We start from the raw sequence: 10,192 nt of genomic DNA on the forward strand, positions 1-10,192 counted from the left end.
GCCCAGGACTGTCCATACCAGCGATCTGACTTCGTTCGATCCTGAACCTGAACGGACCTTTCGTAAACGGCGTAGATTCGTTGAACAGTTGAGAGACTATTCTGACTCTGAATCCGACTATCTGATTAGCAATCTATTCAATACAGATTCAGAGATGGGTGACCAAGCACCACCACCGCCACCCCCACTTGTGCCAAGGCTTACAGACTATTCTAAACCAAGTCTGTCTATGCTTCCCAAGGCAATCATGCCTTCTATTGCGGTCGAGAATTTCAAGATCGAACCCCAGCTGATAAACATGATCGAGAGACACCAATTCGGTGGGGAAAAGGGTGAAGATCCTAATCTCCATATTCAGTCTTTCATTCAGTATTGTGCCACTATTAAGCAGAAGAATTTAACACCGGAGCAGACTATGGAGATACTCTTTCCATGTTCATTAAGTGGGAAGGCAAAGCTATGGATTAACAGTCTCAACCGCGCAGCTATGAAAATCACCGATTGGAATTCCTTGGCCCTTGCATTCTATGTTAAATATTTCCCACCCGAGAAGACAGCTCGTTTGAGGGGTCAGATATTAGGTATCTCTCAACAAGTAGATGAGAGTTTGTTCGAAGTTTGGGAGAGATTCAAGGACTTGCAAAGAGAGTGCCCACACCATGGTTTGGATGACTGGTTCAGCAGTTCTATAATGGTCTGGGTAATGAGTCTAGGTGTCTTTTGGATTCAGCTGCCAGTGGGAGATTTATGCAACTGGAGGTGCCTAGAGCTTTGGAGGTGATTGAGGAGATGGCCATCCATAGTGCCCAATATGGTAATCCTAGAGGTTTTGCCGACCGGGGTGTTAAGCATGAGATGAATTCTATTGAACAGCTTACTACTCAGCTAACTGCCCTACATCACAAGCTAGACAATATACAGATCGCATCTTCCCAATCCACCCAACATGCTAGTGTCGCTGCAATGAGTGCCCAATCTGCTAATGTCTGTAATAGTTGTGGGATGCAAGGCCATTATGCACAGGAATGCCGGAGCTCCATCGAACAATGCAATGCATTCCAGTCCTACAAGCAGAACAATCCGTATTCCAACTCATACAATGAGGGGTATAAAAACAACCCCCTATTATCATATAGGAGTATTAATGTTCAGAACCCCCACCAGATTCAACACCCTCCACCACCACAACAACCCTACCAACCGCGGAGTAACTACAACTCGCAGCCTAGTGGACCACCTGGCTTACCACCACAACCTCAACCCACACAACCTGATCCCATGCTTGTAGAGATGAGGAATATGATGTTGGAATTGCAGAGATCTCTGAGCGAAAAGGATGCCAAAATCGATGCCCTCACTGCTCATAACAAGATCATGGATAAACAGTTGGCACAAATGGCTACCGCTCTTGCAGAGAGACCCAAAGGTCAACTCCCTTCACAGCCTGTGACCAGAGAGTCTGTAAATGCTGTCACTTTGCGGAGTGGATATGAGTATGATGGGCCACCTATGACTATAGAGGAAGGGGTTGAAGTATCTGTTAGTGGTGCTGTGCCAAGAGAAAGTGAGAAGGTGGTCAAGGATAAGGAAGCTGACACAAGGGTTGAAACAAAAGTTGAGATACAAGTTCCACCTATCAAACTCCCCTTCCCTCATCGTCAGCTAAAGAACAAGCTAGACAAGCAGTTTGGTAAGTTCTTAGAAGTGGTGAAGAATCTGCAGGTAACGGTCCCTTTCACTGAATTGATTACTCAAGTACCTGCATATGCTAAATACATGAAAGACATCTTGACTAGGAAGAGAGAATAGTGAGGTGGAGACTGTTGCATTTACTGAAGAGTGCAGTGCCTTACTACAAAATAAGTCTCCACCCAAGTTGAAGGACCCCGGGAGTTTCTCTATCCCGTGTAATATTGGCAACCTTTTTATTGACAAAGCCTTATGTGATTTAGGTGCCTGTGTTAGTGTCATGCCCCTGTCTGTATGTACTAAGTTGAACATGGGTGATTTAAAAGTTACCAACATAACTCTGCAAATGGCCGATAGATCTGTAAAATACCCCCTAGGTGTCTTAGAAGATGTGCATGTTAGAGTAGGTAAATTCTTTATTCCTGTTGATTTTGTTGTTTTAGACATGGAAGAGGATAGGCAAATTCCTATTATTTTAGGTCGGCCTTTCCTACACACTGCGGGGGCAATCATAGATGTCAAGAATGGCAAGCTGACCTTAAATGTGGGGGATGATAAGGTTACTTTCAATTTAACCCATGTTGCTAAGAGCCCTATGGTAGAGGAGTCATGTTTTGGAGTCAATGTTTCTAATGATTATTTTAATAGCGAATTGACTCATACTAACTCTAATAACTCCTCGGAAAAAGCACATGTTTCAAATTGTTTTGCAGGTGGAGGTGATCGGAGTATGAACTCTTCGGCATGGGTTCGAAAGAAGGGACGGATTGATGATGCCACGACCCAAAGGGCCGAAAGTTCTGTAAACGGTGGACACCGTATTCATGATCGGGGTCGTGGTCTGTCACTTCCCACACCACATAGCTCATCCAAGGCAATCGATGTGACACCAGATGGCACCATCTTTGGTGCCCCCATTCGATGAGCTGTCGTGGCTCTCATCCCTTTCATGTCGATTGTCTGCGCATAAACGGAGATTGTGTAATGGGGACATTACATCAATCTAATAGGGGATGAGTATTTCATTATCCATTTATTGCTTTAGTAGTATAAGTTTGATTTTTGATTCTAATTTTTGTGTGTTTAGTTAGTATTTTCCATTAGCTACGTGTGTTTAAGTATTGTTTTTGGTGTTAGTGAGGCGAGAAGAGAGCATTACGCTGTTTGGGTGTTTAATAATGTGCAGGCCTAAAGCTCCAAGTTCAATAAAGTGAAATTACGCACAAGGCCAAGCACGCTGCAAACCGCCCGATCCGAATCGGGCGAGGTGCGCCCGATCGGGCGCGCACGGATAAGTTTCTTGCAGTTTATTTCCGCCCGATCGGGCGTAGAACGCCCGATCGGGCGAAATAATTTTGCCCGATCGGGCGGTTGATGAAAATTTCGAGAAAAAGTCAAGGATGATTCTGGGCAGGAAAAAGTCAAGAAAATGAGCATTCGCAAATCGCCCGATCCGGATCGGGCGAGGTGCGCCCGATCGGGCGCGCACGCATGAAAAGAAAAGGATCGCATCCCGCCCGATCGGGCGAGACGCGATTTCAGCGATAAACTCACGGTTTCCCCAATCTTTCTTCACTTCCTCTTCATCTTCAACCTAACTTTCTCTCACTCCTCCATTAAACCCCGACTTCCAAAAACTTCAAACCACCATATCTCCCTCAAATCTCCACCAAATTCAACAATTCTTTCATCAAAATCATCCTCTCATCATCCTCTACAACCTACACCTAACCGATTTGAGTTTTCTCTCATCCCCACAAAATCCCCAAATTCACCCAAAAAGCTCAAAAACTCAAAAATTCAGATTTTTCATCAATGGCAAATAGACCACAAAGAAAATGCACGAGGGTACCAAGAAATCAACAGGAGGCTTCCACGAGCCGAGCTCGGGAACCGACACCACCACCTCCACCACCGCAATTCGAGCCCGACACGGATTTTCCGGATGTCATCTTTATTACGGAGGAGCAACGAGCACGATTCATGCACCTCAAATTGAGGGAGGTAATCCCTACTCGCTTTATATGTCAAAAATCCTTGCATGAAATGGGAATTGAGCGTGATGTAAAACATGTTTTTGTTGGTGTTGGTATGAGTAACATGTATAGTATGCTCCGTCTCACATTTAGACGGTTGACTCTAGAATTCTTGAGTAGTTTTAATGTGCGTAGGGATGGCTATCGAACCGTGTCATCGGTTCAATTTCGTGTGATGAATAGAACCTACACCATGAGCTTATCTGATTTTGGTAGGATTTTTGGACTATCTACCACATATAGTAGGAAACCTAAGGAGACCCATAACAACTGCACCGTGTGGGGAAAGCTTACGGGCAATGATAATCCCGGGAGTATGCAACATTTGCATGCTTCCAAGATACAACACCCGGTACCCATTGTCTTTTACAGGTTCCTAGGATTTACAATCTTTGGTAGGGATCAGACCCAGAATATTAGGAGTACGGAGCTAGAGATCCTAGGTGGCTACGTTTCAGAAGGAGAGGAGAGCTACAAAATGAACCTTGCACATCACATGGCCTCTCAATTTTACTCCATAGCCACTTCCGCACATACTACCAAAATTACCATTGGTGGGTTGATCACCCACATAGCCATGGCCACGGCCAACTTTACTGAGGCTAACCAGATTCCAGTTCTGGGTAGCAACTTGCTTGATTTGGCTTATTTTGCTGGACTCCGTAGGCTACAGGGGGAGCATGGGTTATTTAGGCCGGGAGCCATGTACTGGATGTTCGAGGGAAACAGGCTTTTCACCTTGCCTGACCCTCAGGGCCGCACTAGTTTCAGACCCGGTCAGGCTCATTATCTATTTGTTGGATTTGAGCAAGAGCCTCAGCCTGACCCCCAGCCTCAGCCAGAGCCCCATCAGTACCAGCCAGAGCCTCGCACCTACTTCAGGAGGGGGCGTCGAGACACAGGGAGGCCCCAGAGTGGCCCGGTAGTACATGAGGAGCAGGGGTCCATTGATGAGAGGTTGAGCAGACTTGAGCTCGGGTTCCGGGAGTTCGCAGCTGATCACCAGAGGACCATGTTCCCATTTTATGATCAGTATGCCAGGCAGGGCTATATTGCCCCAGATTACGAGCACCCTACCTGGTATACCTATCCCGCGGAGGGATATGGAGCTCCGGGTTCTATGGGCACCTTCACACCCACCCAGTACGGAGGGTGGGGAGCGGGTCCTAGTGGGCATGGTGGCCGAGATGATGGTGATGATGATGATGATGGCGGCAATGGCCGTCAATGATGGAGATGAGATCGAGTTGGTTCGATACCCTTGAGCCAATGAGGACATTGTCTGATTTGGTTTGGGGAGGATTTCACATTACTTGTACATTGTAGGTATGTTTTTCTTTTCTTTTCGCATTTCTTTATTTTGGTGTGTTTAATGCTTTCTAGATTAGTTTATTGCTTTGAAAAAAAATAAAAATAAATAAATACAAAAAAATACGTTCCGATGAATGCAAAATCATGCTTCCCTGTGCCCCTTTGATTGAAAACTGTTTTGATTCTTGGTGTATGATGATGGGCAATGTAGATGTGTTAGCCATGATTTGATGTTCGATTGTTTTGATGCCTAAACATGAGTCAACTCCGACTAACTACTTGTGGACTTGGTGCTTGACTAGTTGACTTGGTTAGGATGTGTGATAGCTTCCTGGTGTGCCATTGATTTTGAGTATTGGTTTGCAACTATTAGTAATGTTTTATGACTCATATACATGCACATTGTGGAAGACGAAGGTATTTTTCTATTTAGGTAGCCTTCAGATGAAATTAGATACGTTTGTTCCCTCTTTTTCTATCCATGTTGTGCTTGTGCCATTTATTTGGTGACTAACCATATTACAAGCCCGTAAATTCCCCGTTGGTTACTAGTCCCAAGCCTAGCTTGGGGAGCTAATAGTAGTGAGGTGAGGGAGTTGTAGTGTGGTACATTTTGAGCATATTGAGTATTGAAAAGGGAAGTTCTTCTTATCGTGATTGTTGTTGAAAAAAATGAAATGAAAAATGAATGAGATGAGGAGAATAAAAAAAATCGTGTGAAGGTTCCAAAAAAGAAAAAAAAGAAAAAAAAAATGAGATTGAGCAAGAAAAAAAAAAAGAAGGAAAAATCGTTATCCTCAAGACAATTCAAAGCATTGTTTCACTCAAGTATTGTAATTTCTTATCTTTATGAGTGATTGATTTTAATTATGAAAGAAAGGCAAGAGAGTATAGTGTGGTTTGTTTGTTGTTTTCATCATGTGTTGAGTGGGAGAGTTGTGGTCATCATTTGTGGTTGATCATGGTTTTGCTAGGATTTATGCTCCCCAAAGCCAAGGCTTTAAGCTCACATTTTACCCAAATTCACCGCACCCCTACCTAAGCCTATCATTACAAGCTTTGAAGACCTTCCGACCTTTGTGCATAGAGTCATATTAATGTGAAAGTAGTTGTCTATCAATGAAAGTTATGACATGACACATTCCGAGTCGACTACTAGGTTGAGTGCATGTTTTTCTAGACACACGAGTGTTGTGAGTTTGGGAGGGCATTGTACACATATATGTTGGGAGGGGAGCGAACGGGTACATTTTTTATCCGCCACATAAATGAGTGACGAGTATGTGAACACTAGTCTTGAATTCCATTGCACACTTGTGGTTCGCTTTGCGTGACGATTGTTGAGGTGGATTGGCGGTTGAATGAATTTGATTGGTTAACATTGATGCATGCTTGTTGGATTTTGCCTCGAATTATGTTTTTTCATTTTGAATTATGTCGGGGGTGAAGTTGGTTTTGTGTTCATCGATGATTTCCTTGCTTAGGGACAAGCAAGGATCTAGCTTGGGGAGGTTTGATATGCATGTTTTATATAGTATTTTTACCCCCGTCCCTTAGTACTTTTATGTGTCAAACGTGCTCTTAGGAGCCGTTTCTATTACTAATGTGTGTTATTGAGTGTGCCTTGAGTTTCAGGTTTGATTATGAGAAATTGGTCGTTTTAGACCCGTTTCATTGTTGATCTAGGCCACTATATGAGTCCGAGAAGTTCGGACCTCCATCGTCGACTTTCGGGAGCCTTGGATGCTTATGGTGAAGGAAATAATGCCCTTGGTCCAAGTATGCATTCTATGTTAAGTCTAATAAATGCGGTTCAGTATTAATTAACAAGTTAATAATTCAGTGAGATCAAGTGAGCTGAATGCCTAGCTAGAGGCCGCTTCAGTTCAAGTGGAATTAATGATATTAATCCACAGCTTACTCTTGACTGAACCCGTAGGGTCACACAAATAGTACGTAAACGGATCAAGTATTTAATGGCATTAAATACTCCATCTATGGATATTCGGAATCGACGGATCTTGGTTTCAGTGGGAGCTGAGATCGTCACAGGCAAGAAATGAATACTCCGGAAACGATGATATTGCCGGAAACGGAAATATGGATCGTATCGGAAATATAAATATTATCCAAGTCGTAGATGTTGCCGGAAACGGAAACATGGTACGTATCGGAAAATATTATCGGAAATGGAAATATTGCCGGAATCGGAAATATTGCCGGAAACGGAAATATTGTCAGAATCGGAAATATTATCGGAAAATAATTCCGGAAACGAAAATATTAAATATTTGTTCGAAACGGAAATTAATTCCGGAATCGGAAATATTAAATGTTGTTCGTATCGGAAATGAATTCCGGAATCGGGAAATTAATCGGAAGCGTATCGTACGAATTGGCATCGGACGAGGCCTGCCAGACGAAGGCCCAGCACGAAGCCGGGCCATCGCCCAACAAGCCAGCGCGCCACAACGCACCAGCCAAGGCTGCGCCAGGCCCACCGCAAGGCAGGCCCAGCGCGCGCCAAGGCTGCAGCAGCGTGTGGGCCTCGTGGCAATGGGCTGCGAGCTCGCGGGCTGCGCGCGCGCGCATGGCGCCCCTCGTGGGCTGCTGTGCGTGCGTGTGTGTGTGTTTGTGTGCTATACGAATCCTAAAGCTATCAGGTTTCGACATATGATTAAATTCCTAAACCTAAAAGGATGAATTAATTAAATAAGAATTCTATTAGGATTCTAGTTTAATTAATTCGTATCCTAACAGGATTACAATTCCTTTTCCATACCTCTATAAATAAGGGCCTAGGGTCATTATTTGTACACCATAATTCAAGTATTCAAAGTGATTTTTGAGAGCAAAAATTCAGTCACATAATTGCCTACAATAGCCGAAAATTCTAAGTACCTTAAGGGCGATCCTAGTTGGTCAAGCTTAAGGCGGATCCGGACGTGCTGTGGACTATCTACGGAGGGACGACACTTGGAGTCCTAAAGACTTGTTCTTGTTCGGTTCGGGCGCAGCTAGGGAGGGCACGCAACAAAGTGTATGCATCTAAACTATGCTAAATGATTATGTGTAAATAATATGCTTTCCTGGTTTTATGGTTTTTCCGCATGATTTATGTTTTGTCATATGAATCATAACCTAACAGTGGTATCAGAGCCTCTTATTATTTTCATAATCTAAATTGCATGAACATGGTTAAATATTACAAATTTGCAAGAATTAAAAGGGGTGATTAATTTTCGTAATTGTTAATTAATTGCAAATTGCGTTTATTTAATTATACGTACGCAGTTTTTCGGCTGTTTCTTCGTTACTCATCCAAATCGAGTGATTTTTGTGTCAATTCCGCATGTAAAAGGCATTCTAAAATTTTGACAAAAATTGTATTTTTATGCCGAACCCAGAATTCTCAAATTCGAAGCCTAACAATGACTTTTCGGAGGTTTTAGTTTTTCGAATGCAAAATTTCGTAAATTTAAGATGTTAAATTAAATATTTGCGATTCTTGTTGATAAATCTTGAATTTTTGATTGACCTACTGTATTTGTTTAACAAGTTTGAATGCCTAGCCTTGTTAATTATGCAATCTAATTTGTAATTATGATTAATTTGTTGAAAATTGGAATAATTTAGAATTAATTTGATTTTCATAATTAGTTATAATTTAATTAGATACCTGTGATTAAAAACCACCATAAAAATTGTAAATTTATGTTAAATTTTAAATTTTTATGACCTAGACTTGAATCCATGTTAATCTGAAATCAATTAAATAATAAATTTTTGATTTTTCGCCCTAAAATTATGAAATTAATATTATTTATTAATTTGTCATTAATTTTGAATATAAATTTCAATTTTTATGCGACTCGCTCATATAACTTGCACGCACAAAGCAATGGACGCTACGTGTTACCCTTAAGGGGTGTTGTATAGTGCGGGCATGCGACGACGAGCAAGGGAGCTCGTCGCCCATGCGGTACGAATGCAACGAGCAAGGGCATGGTGCACGAGCACAAGGCAGCAGCCCTGCCTTGTGTCGTGGGCTGTGAGCAATGGGCGTGTGGGCAGGGGCGAGAGCAAGGCACGAGCAGTCGCATGTGGGCAGCAAGCGTGCTGCGCCACAGCGTGCACTGCCTCGCGCAAGCATGCGGAGCCTCGCGCGCAGCGAGCGCAAGCTCGCGTGCCACGAGCGCTACGCACAGCGTCGATGCCTCGCGCGCAGCGAGCGCCAGCTCGCATATTGCTGCCTCGTGCGATGAGCGCAAGCTCGCGTGCGGGAAAGGCAGGCGCGCAGCGAGCGATGGCTCGCATGGATCGAGCGCAGGCAAGCGCGCGCAGCGAGCGATGGCTCGCGTGCATCGAGCGCTGGCGCGCGCAGCGAGCACCAGCTCGCGTGATGCCTTGCGATGGTGAGCAGCAGCGATGCGACGCAGCGCATGGGCTGCGCGCACATGGCCAGCGATGGCTGTGTGCGTGTGGCCCATGGGCGTGCGTTGCGTGGGATTGTTGCGTTGCGATTAGATCGTTTTAAAATTTTAATTTGAAATTTTCAGTTTACGTAATTTTAATTAATTTTAAAATTAATAATTTAAATTATTTTCTTGGATTTTAATTTTGAATATTGTAATTATAATAAATTTTATTTATTCTAATTATTTTACTAAAATTAAAATCATGAATTAATTTAAATACGACTGAAATTAAATTAAATTTATGGATTCAATTATAAATTTATATGAGCTTTAAATTTTAATTAAATTTGTATGTTTCCGGTTAGACTAGAAATACATTTTTATGTTTAAAATTAGTAAAGCATATGAATTTATTGGTTTAAGTGGGAGCCCTTTTTAGTCATATACTCTTGATTAGGTCTACAAATCCTTAAGGTTAAAACAACTTGATTAGAATTAATAAGGACTGAATAATTTGTAGATTATTGGTGCCCTTGATTAATTGCTGCAAATGTTTATGTGATGCATAATGTGTTTTACTAACCTGCTATGTGGGCCATTCATGTTAATGAATGGGTGACTGGTATATATTGTATATGTACTGTTTTGCAGGTTATGAAGTGACTAGTATGGCTCAAATAGGATAGAAAATATGGTATGCGTACCATTAATTTGAATGTAATTGGTCTAAAGTACCAA

General features: G+C 42.7%; 1 pseudogene; it reads right to left on the reverse strand.

The window, feature by feature from the left end:
* Positions 1-566: 566 nt before the first annotated feature.
* Positions 567-666, reverse strand: LOC130468247 (uncharacterized; annotated as a pseudogene).
* Positions 667-10,192: the final 9,526 nt, after the last annotated feature.

The sequence above is a fragment of the Spinacia oleracea genome, chromosome 2 (assembly GCF_020520425.1).
Source record: "Spinacia oleracea cultivar Varoflay chromosome 2, BTI_SOV_V1, whole genome shotgun sequence".
In the NCBI taxonomy this organism is placed as follows: Eukaryota; Viridiplantae; Streptophyta; class Magnoliopsida; order Caryophyllales; family Amaranthaceae; genus Spinacia; species Spinacia oleracea.